Source organism: Mastomys coucha, unplaced genomic scaffold (assembly GCF_008632895.1).
Source record: "Mastomys coucha isolate ucsf_1 unplaced genomic scaffold, UCSF_Mcou_1 pScaffold20, whole genome shotgun sequence".
NCBI lineage: Eukaryota > Metazoa > Chordata > Mammalia > Rodentia > Muridae > Mastomys > Mastomys coucha.
The window spans coordinates 137,859,111-137,869,499 of record NW_022196903.1 but is presented as its reverse complement, the minus strand read 5'-3'; the positions used below and the strand labels follow the sequence as shown (position 1 = coordinate 137,869,499).

At 42.5% G+C, this 10,389-nt stretch overlaps 1 protein-coding gene and 1 long non-coding RNA gene across 14 annotated transcripts in view; one reads left to right on the top strand and one right to left on the bottom strand.

The window, feature by feature from the left end:
• Nucleotides 1–10,389, top strand: part of Sox5 (SRY-box transcription factor 5) — a 968,743-nt gene that overhangs the window by 901,604 nt on the left and 56,750 nt on the right. The gene's annotated exons all lie outside the window — the stretch shown is intronic.
• On the bottom strand, nt 3,757–5,511 carry LOC116099783. The gene is made up of 3 exons (XR_004122383.1): nt 5,278–5,511; nt 4,816–4,898; nt 3,757–4,230 (listed from the first exon to the last, which is right to left on the bottom strand). It is a non-coding gene; the product is annotated as an uncharacterized LOC116099783 (long non-coding RNA).

The following is a 10,389-nucleotide window of genomic DNA, read 5'->3' as shown; positions in this document are numbered from 1 at the left end:
CATCCTCTAGCACACTTTCTGTCACTCTCACTTGCCCAGCATCCTCTAGCACACTTTCTGCCACTCTTTTCATTGTTAGAAAGAATTCCAGAATATGCCTGTGCTGATTTAGTCAATCAGAAAAAAAAAGAGCCAAGGCACTAAGGTGTATCATTTGAATGTAGCTCCCTAAACTCCAACTAGTAACTAATAAATAGAACCCGCTTGCTCTCCTGTAGCTTAGAAAGGACGTCTGCATGTAGCCTCATGGCTGTTGTGACGCCACAGAGCTAATTTATTCATGGACATTCATTGATTAGCATATTTGTTTTTACGCAATCAGCATTAGTATCTTAGGGAATAGTTTCTCTCTCTCTCTCTCTCTCTCTCTCTCTCTCTCTCTCTCTCTCTCTCTCTCTCTCTCTCTCTCTGTAAGGGTTGTTGTGGCAACTTTCTGTGCCTGTCTTACCATTGCACAATAACACGAGGCCTTTGTGTGCATACCTACTTGGCGTAAATGGAAGCTTATGTTACAAGGATATTTACTCTAGAGCAATGGAGTCACACATCAAATTCATGGGGCAGCAGGTGGACAGTGCTCTTACTGACAGCTGTCAAAAGTGATATGTGTGTTCTGAGTTGTGTCACCTACCCTCCTCCTGGGTGCACCATTGCCTCTGACTCCCAACTCCAGAGGACGTAGCAAAACTTATTTGCAATTTGCAAAAAGAAAAAAAAAACATGGAAGGGGGGATCAAAAGGAGGGGCTCCAAAAGACTGTAAAATTGTGCAGCATGAGTCCTCTGATGCATGCTGTTTTCAATCTGCTGTGTGCCAGTTGGAGGCTTAGGGAGTGTGTGCGTGCGAGAGAAACTATAATACTGAGAAATGACAGAGTGGCTGTGACCTCCAAGCTCAGCCTGGAAATCCAAGACATTGATTTCACTTAGCATTCCTGCTGAGAGATCTGGCGGAGTTCAGTTGTAATAAAAGAACAAGATTCTGTTCTAATGGTAATGGCGTATGACAGACGTATCACTTTGTCTGTCCTCAGCACCAGAGGGAGCAGGATTGGAGAAAGGTCACCTGACCTGCCTGGGGTGTTGTACAAGTGCTATACTGAGCTTTGAACTGCCACCTAGGAACGTAATTATTTATAATATTAAATGATAAAGAAAGCTTTAGAGGACTCACAGTGCAAGCCTGAAAACTGCATGCGGGAATTGCATTTTGTAACGGAGAAAATTCTAGACAATGGCTGGTCTATTCAAAATCTGCATTTGAGAGCACCAGCTTTCCCGTCCTTCCTGTCACTGCCATGAGGTGTTCTCATCAAAGCTTGAAGTGGTGTCACTGCCCAATGTTTTAATGCCTTGGCCTGATTAGGAACAAGCCAAATATACATTGTGGATCTATCTATGTCTATATCTATGTAGATATTTTCAGTGTCTAATCTGCCAAAGGTGGCAGAGTGGAGAGGTAAGACCATGGGCGAGTCGCGTCATGTCCACAGCACACCAGGTCTTTTTAAAGACCCCAACACTTCCCTTGCACGCAGCTTTTGGAGTCTTCCCTAAAGATCCCACTCCACAGCTGTCTTACACGAAGCAACGAAGGCAAATATATTTCGCACCTCGTGGACAGTCTCTCAGCGTAAAGGCAACACTAGAGCCCATTTTACCAGGTAGATGCTGGCAAACAGCAAAGGATAAAATTGTGAAATGTCCAACTTTTGTACAAGGGATTTTTGCCTTCTTGTACGAAGGAATGATTAGCATACTGTTGCATGATAGTGGACTTTGAAGCTTGCTTCAAATATGCTCAAGTGCCTTAACGAATGTCGAGATTGTTTAGCGTCTAGATAGTGCCATGGAGCAGACTGATGGAGGATGTGTTCGGCATCCGAATTGTCAATACCACACGCTGTTTATTTAAGTCACTTGCTGTATATTCTCTAGGCTTTTGAGCGTCCAGCCAGCTTCTCCACTAGAGAACCCTTCTATGCATTAGTTGGGGTAGTCTACACTTCATATTTTAAGTGATTTTTCTTTATTACAAAAGCTGTCACCTCGGGGAAATTTTAGGATCAACTTATACGTGTTATTACTGAATGGAACTCAGTTTTTGATGGAGACGTATGTACCTCCTGCAACCGTAGCACGGTTTGTTAAGAGAATTCCTGGGTGCTTTTCTTTTAACCCTGCCATGACCCTCGTCACTGTGACCCTTGTCACCATGACCCCACCCACCACCACTGTCAAGCCGATGCCAGTGGTGAGGACACATAGATTGTCCAGATCATTTTGTTGCTGTTGTTCTCTTCAAATCCTTCAAACAGATATGTCCCTCTGTGCTCAGGGATAGCACCTGGGAGTTGGGACAAGGGAAAGAAATGCTTGTCTGACACAGCCAGCACAGGCCGGCCAGCCGAGCAGGTGCGATCGGTTCTTTTCCACTGCTGCAATGTCCTTGTAAAGAATGCTCCAGTTCCTAAGGCGAGCGCTGGAGCTTTGTGGGTATCTGGTCCACTCTCACAGACACGAAGTGGGCTGTATCCAGGCTGCCAGTGACTTGTAATAGATGCCATTTCTTTTTTAATGGCACCAATCACATACTTGGAGGCCATCAAGCAAACACTCCCTCATATCTGATTTACAGGGATGGGTTTGTAGTTTAACACTCTTAAGTCACAGCTACACATATCCCCAAGATGACTTAATGCTCTGCAGAGAGTAATGTCTTGATCGGAGGCTGGTTACCACACATTTGGAAAATGACTGCATTTTTAGTGACTCGGCACAGGTTCTTACAATGCCAAGTGGGAGGAAAAGGAAAGTAGAAATGCAAACTGATGGTTCCCAGTCCAGTCCTAACCAAGTCTAACCAGCGGTTCTGCTGCTGTTGGAGTTGAAAGCTGTTTTATGCTGTTGTTTTATTTAGTCTCTTTTGTGTATGTGTGCTAAGTTTTGGTTTGCTGGTTTGCTTTTTAAGCTTTTTGTATTTTTATGGTTTTTTGAAACTGGGTGCCAAGTAGCCTAGGCTGGAATCGAACTTGCTTCGTAGCCCAGACTACCCTTAAGTTCTTGATTATCATGCTAGTACTCCCCAAGGGCTGGGATGGCACGCATGTTCTGTGGAGCCCAGCCTATTTAATTTCTTTTTATTAAAGTTTATTATTTTTATTAACACGGCAGAAGCATCCTCTAAATATATACCAAGAAACCTCAGGGGGTCTTATGGGTTTTAGATGGACCAGGAAGAGCTAAGGCCAGCACGGTCGTATTTCCAAAGTAAAATGTCCAAAGCACAGTTTAATGTAATTATAACTATGTCTATGAGCTTTTACACCTCATACAGCCATGGAAATGTCTGAGAGGTAACAGTCCTGGGAGTGCCCCTCTGAGATGTAGAGGACCTCAGAGCGCTTGGAGATTACGGCTCTCATGCTGACTGACTGTCCTAGTTCACACAGTCAGCCAGTATCTCAGAGCATCAAAACTCACTCTACCGGGGCCAGCATTGGCCCAAGGTTGTGGTATCAAGAAGTCTTGCACTTGCTGAAGTAGTCTTAAGAGATAAGGGACTATGAGTAATCAGTCACTGGGCATCAGTGCTAATTAATGCCATGGAGCCATCTTCAAATTGGTGGGCCTGGGACCACTGCATATTCAATCTCTCCTTCAACTTCAGAGCAGAATAATATTTTAGCCTCAGCTGATTAAGACCGTTGAAATTGCGACAAGTGTTTTATCCCTTCTCTGGGAAGTCAATTAAATACCAGAGTCTCCCTGGGACTCTGCTCCAGAGAGATACATCGTTTTCTGCAGAATAAGTTACCAAACATGCTATCTACCTTCACTCTGTGTTTTAATGTATGTGAGCCTCTGCAATATGCTGTGGAGGTGTCATGCTTGCAAGGTGCCTTCCTTCATTTAAGAGTCACCCCATAGAGCTCACTGTCATTGTGGCCCTTCACATTAGCACTTCCTGGGTTGAGACAGATTTACAGTGAATGCAACGTAACCACCCTGTGATTTTAAATAGTTTTCTTTTTGTGGTCTCTTGTTACTCAGCTGGAACATGTTAATTGAAGTGTTCATATTTAAGCCCTGGGACGCGCTCTCCGCCCCACTTTTCTGTTCTGTGCAGTCATAGGGAATCTTCCTGCAGCTCAATGCTTGCCCATAGGCTTTCCTCAGCTCCAGGACCATAAATGTCCAAACAGGTCACCGGGCAGTATATTCTCAGGACCTGGAAAAGTGACAGTAGCTATGCTTGTGGTGAACGAACAACACAGATTATAAAGGAAAGACAGACATATTACAACCTCTGCATTAAATATAAATTGATATAAAGGGAAAACAGCCAGGGAGGACTGAGGCAATGCCTTTTGCATCCCTCTGGCCTGGGCTCTGCTGGTGTGCGGATGTTATTTACAGCGGATTGTGTCTCAAACACAGCGCGGTGATACACGTCAAGTCCCTTTAATAACACAAACCACAGGAAGGAATGGCTGTTGGGGATTGGTCTGCCTAGAAAGATCCACTGAACAATGTTTTATCAGTGATACTTGCTTTGTTGCTCCTGGGCTCAAGCCAGAGGAGAGTTTATGACAGAAGGGCAGCTTATTGGAGGCAGCCGAATGTAGGAAAGGTAGGGTAGCAAAACTTAAGTCCTTTAGGGGAAGAAAATGGCGGCCTGTGGAAGAGCAGGCTCTCAGAACAGCTGGCTGAGCTGATCTCACTTTCCCCCAGCAGAGACAGAGGGCACAGCACAGTCACCTGTGTCCCTTCCTCTGGGGGAATCCACATAGAGTCTCCCTCTCTGAAAACATACCTTGAGACAACTGAAATAGTCTTCCCCCCTCCATAGTCAGGCTCTCATTAGAGACTCGCTTCTTTAGACAATGCAGACAGACTCTGTTGAAAGAGAGAGAGAGGTGAGACTTTAGAGTCAATCTCTTTGTCTGTCTGTGCACATGCTGCTTAGACTTCCCCCTTCGTAAAACAAGGGTCAGTGGCCCTTCCCACAGACACAAGCACCTAAGCACACCTTTAGTACTACGTTGGCAGCCAACTAATGTTGCTTGAGTTACTGGAAAATAGTATGCATCTATCTATGCATTTGTGGAACTTCTATCTGAACTTTCCCCTTGTAAGAACAAAGGGGAAAAATTACTATTAATGCTCTCAAATGTCACATGACAGAGAACAAAAATAAATTAATGTAGTCATTAAAAATATAGACATGGGCATAACAATAGAAACAGAACTCTAAGAGAAAAAGGGAGATACTTACAAAAATCATCTTCAGAGGCCTTGTTGGGAAATGTGGCGATTTACTTAGACTAAGTGTGAAGGAGGCAGAGAGTGTTATTTAGTCCAGTATGCCAGGCATGAAGCCTTTCGCCTCTGACTCGATTTCAGGAGTGACAGCAAACCAATACTCCACATCTAATTCAGAATAACTCCATCACCCTAAGGTTCCATCTTCACTGGACTCTAGCCAGCTCTCTGGGACTTTATCTTTCCTGCTGAATGAGAGACACTGCAGTCATTTGCAAGTGACATGGAACTCCAATCCAAGCTGGGTCAAGCTAGAGGAAAAAGTAAGCAAGCAACATGCCTGGTTATTCTGCCCTCTCTGTCAGGAGCCCTGGTAGTACCACGTTGAGGTGGCTCGTGCCCCTCACCTCTGTTCTCTTGTTTCTCTCTAAAGGACTCCCTCTTCTTTGTTCCTTAGTCATGACATTGCTTGCATTTACTACCCATTGATCCCTCATATATGACTGGATACCTGTGGTCTCCCACATTTGGCTCAACAATACCACTGCTACCCATAAAACACCTGGTTCTCTTAAGATATTGCAGTTTAGTGGAGAAGGACAGAGCATTGAGCAAGTCAGTCACTTCATTCTGGTCTCGAAGAAGAAAAACAAATTCAGTTGGAATGCTTGGGGGTGGGAAGAGAGACTTCTTGAGAAGTTTGGCAGAGAAAGTCAGCTATCTGAGTGGCACAACAGAAGGAAAACTTAACAGTGGAGGACTGGCCATCATGCAGGCCCTAGGGTATAGCCTTGGCTGGCCTGAATTTACCATGTGGACCAGAAAATCCATATACGTGCCACTTATTCTGGATGGGGAAAGGGTTTGAATGACCTTCTGAATATGCCTCTTTTTTTTGACAGATTTATACATACACAGTATATTTGTGTATCCAAATCACCCCCGTCCCTCTCCCTCCACTCCCTTCTTTGTTCTCCTGACTCCCTCTCAAACTCATGACTACTTCTTTATTGTTATTACTAACACGTGTGTGTGCACATGAACACACACACACACACACACACATAGACCTGCATTGTAGAATCTAGCTAGTCCACTTAGTGTTGCTCACATATATGTGCATGTGTTTATGCTGAGCGCTTGGCCTCAGAGGTTTGTCCCAGGAGAAAACTGACTTGTCCTCTCTCAGCAGCCAGTGGTTGCCTGTAGCTCTTCGCCCGGGATGGGGTCTTGTGAGATTTTCCCCATCCACAAACACATGTCATATGGTGTTACCACTGTACAGATCTTGTTCAGCAAGCCATTTTGTTGAAGTTTCACAGATGCAGCTGCCCTGTCATGTCTAGAAGTCACTATATCTTACTGCCGCCACCTCAGTCCTCTGGCTCTTACTGTCCTTCTGCCTCAGCTTCTGAGATGTGCCCTGAGCCTCTGATGAGAGGTGGCACCCTTCCTATTTGTCACAGTCATCATCAAACAGGCATAACTATGTAGACATTGTTTGCCTTCCTCGGGGTAGTCTCAGACAACTTTGTGCCCAAGGCAAAATTGCTCTTTACAGTTAAAGTCCTAGGCCAATGAATCCATATTTGAATCATCTCTGCAAGCCATCCTTAGGAACCCTCTGGAATGTGAGCACTGCTGGCATCCATTGCCACTGGAGGGACAAGACAGTCTGACTTGACAAATATGTATTGATTGACACATCATTGTCTATTAGAGTTGTAGGAGCTGAAGATGGGCAATGTGGCTGATCTTTGCAGCTCAGGCCCACAGTGCCACCGTGACAAGGGGACAGAGAAACCCTCACATGCAGCTTATGAAGGGAAGGGGGTTGTATTTAGCCTGGAGTGGTCCCTGTTTTTATTTCTTAAAGTAGAATCACTTTATCAAGTCTGTGTTTGTTGCTAATATTTTCAATTAAATGTAATTGATGGAAGGATAGCCACCTCTATGAGGCGAATTACAAGGTGTTCTTTAGTAGTACTAGTTCGATACTGTGTGAACCTGGTATTGATATCTACATGGTCAAGTGGAAAATACAATAAGGAGGAGAGCAGCACCGTAGACGTTTTGTTGCTCAGGCACCACAGTAAAACTCTGGTAGTGCCAGCACCTGGTAGTAAAGCAGGAAGATCACAAGTTCAAGGCTGCTCGCTCAGCTATAAGGTGAGCAATGAGGGCCAGGATGTAGCTCTCTGACTGGGTGTTTAACTAGTAGATGCAAAGCAAGGCTCTGAACTCAACTTTCAGCACTGAAAAAAAAATGTAATCACTGTAAATTAGTGTATACTAGAGTCTAGGGATGCTTTTGCATGGTGATGGTCTGGAGAGAAGGCTCAGCCTTTAAGAACATGCACTGTTCTCTCACCAGGCCTGAGTTCACATACAAAAGCAGAATGTACTCTCTGAGACATTCATTTTATTTCAGATAGAGAAATCAATATACATTATATGCATTGCTGATAACATATTAATTATGGATTTTGACATGAAAATATGTATATCAACAAATTGTATATATCAACATATCATTAGATTTGGAAGTAGCAATATAACTTGAAAGAAAGTAAATTTGTATCTAGCTCAATGTTCCAAGTTTTTCTTGTTATTTTGGTAGTATATAACTACAAAAATTAACTTTTACACTTTTTTTTGTATATAGACTAAAACATCTCATTTATATATCCAGAAAAAGCAGCATATAGATATTTGATTTGACATTTACCTAAAACTTTATAAGCTTAGAATGATTTCAACAATACCTGTGAAGTACTGTTGAAGACTTTTAGGTATCCATTTAAAAATCAGTGAGAGACTTGAGATACAGTTTAGTAGTTGTGAGTTATGAATCTGATTTTTATTTTCAGAACCTGAGGATTCAAGATCCTCTTTTGGCTTCTATAGCACAATCACACACGTGCTCATATAAACACATGTATTGGCAGCACATGATACACAGACTTACATGGAGGCACTCCACATAACCATAAAATAAATGAATCTTACCAAACTCATACTTTAAAAACTTCTGTAAAGTTCATATAAAGCACCTCTGAAAAATAATAACTTTTATGTTCAAAAATTAGTGATATGACTTATCTAACCACGTATTTTCAGATGTTATTTTATCTTACTGATATTTTACTTATGAAGATATATCAATGTCTGCTTTATCATATTGTATTCCATAGTGTAAATTATTTTCAGATATACTTGTTTTCATATCTACTCCTGAATCTAAAATGTGGAGGTGACACTAATTGTACAAAGTTACCCTAAGGAGACATAGAGCCCTTTTAACTTTTTGAGACAGAGTCTCGCCATACAGCCTGCCTGACTTGCAACTTTATGCAGACCTGGCTGGCCTCTAACTCACAGAGACATTCCAGACCCCAACCTTAAGTGTCGGTCCAGGTATCCTCATAGAAACAGCGACTGTGTTCATCCAGAGCCTGAAAACTGTAGACTATCAAGTTTTGAATCACTATATGCCAAATATATCCCAGCAAATATATACCTTGATTAGTATCAAATGGAGAGGAAAAAAGATGTGCCCGCCAGATCATTCTGAATGGGTGCATCCCAGTAACTGGGGTGTTAGAGTCAGAGGAGTCTGAAAGGGCAGAGTTCACCTCTCAGGGCTCCACAGCCTGAGGTGTGGGCATGCATGCCATGTAACATAGGTAACTCCTAGGTCCCCGATGTTCACAGGGAAGAATGTGTCCGTTTTGTGGGTAATTTCACTGGACCTCCTTGGTTATATAACTGCCCTTGAAAGACACAGGACCTGAAAATACAATATCTACCAGCCTCAGAAGTGTCTCTTTCAACTATGCACAGGCAGCTTAAGATGTATTCTGCAATTCTGTTTTTCTGGGGACAAAGATGTGACGTTTTTGTCTATGTACAGACAACAGTGTAAAAGTTAATTTTTCAGTTTATATACTACCAAAATAACAACAACAAAACTTTGAACACTTCACTAGATACAAATTTAGTTTCCTTCAAATTATTTGCTACTTCCAAACATATCTAATACTATAATGTTCTCATAAAAATCACAAATATCGAAAAAATTCATTTCGATGCAATAAATCATGAAATGTCTTTCCCGTACTCGGATACCACTGGAGGCCAGCGTCTAAATGACCTTTCCAAGAACTGAGAGAGAGACCTTATCTTTTTCTTGTCCTTTTTCTAATTTGAGCTTTTCTATTGAGCAGTTTGGATGGCTTTTGTGGATATTTCATAAATAGGGGGGAAAAGAATTTGCAAGCAGAAATAGAATAGATGAAGTGTTGCAAAAAAAAAAAAAAAAAAAAAACCATCTTTCTCTTGTGGTATTTTATTTCCAGTAGCACTTAAAATAACATGAGAGGAGATGCTGCCATGAAGTGTGTTTTAAAAGCGTTGTGACGGCGGCGGCAGGAATGCCCGCAAATAGGTACAGATTGGTGTTTTCGGTACTTCACTGTGCGAGTCTTCGGAGGATCAGAGTTTCATTTTAAGTCAGCAGGAGCCCAGTACTGAGGTCGGTCCTATGTGTGTACAGGGTAAGACAAGAATTTTGGGTCAAATGGTGGAATGCTCTGGTGCCAATTTTCATATAGAATGTGCCGTCATTTATCTGAAAATGGTGATTCCAGTTCAGTTGTGAGAGAACGACCGAGTGATTATGGCTTGGTACATGTCGGCTGTCACTTTCCATCAGGACCCACAGATTTACACCAAACTAGAATTCTGACCTGTTACATCAAGTAAAATAATTTACACAATTGGAATGAAATCAATAAAGAGAGACCCAACGCAGGACTGGTGAGGGAGCTCAGTGTTTAAACGGTCACTAGCTGTTCTTCCATAGGACCAGGGCTCCTTTCCTAGCACCAGCTAGGTGGCTCACAACGTCTCTTAACTCTGCCCAGGTGATCTGATCTGCCCAGGCATCAGGCACACATGTGGGACACAGACATACTTGGAGGCAAAACACCCATGCAAATAAGGCAAAATTAAAATATCAAAAAATAAATAAATAAAAATAAACAAGTGAACAGAGAGACCTGGAGTAAATGTTTATGTTGAAGCAGTCCAGCGATAACAATAACTGAGCCACTAGTTATCACCA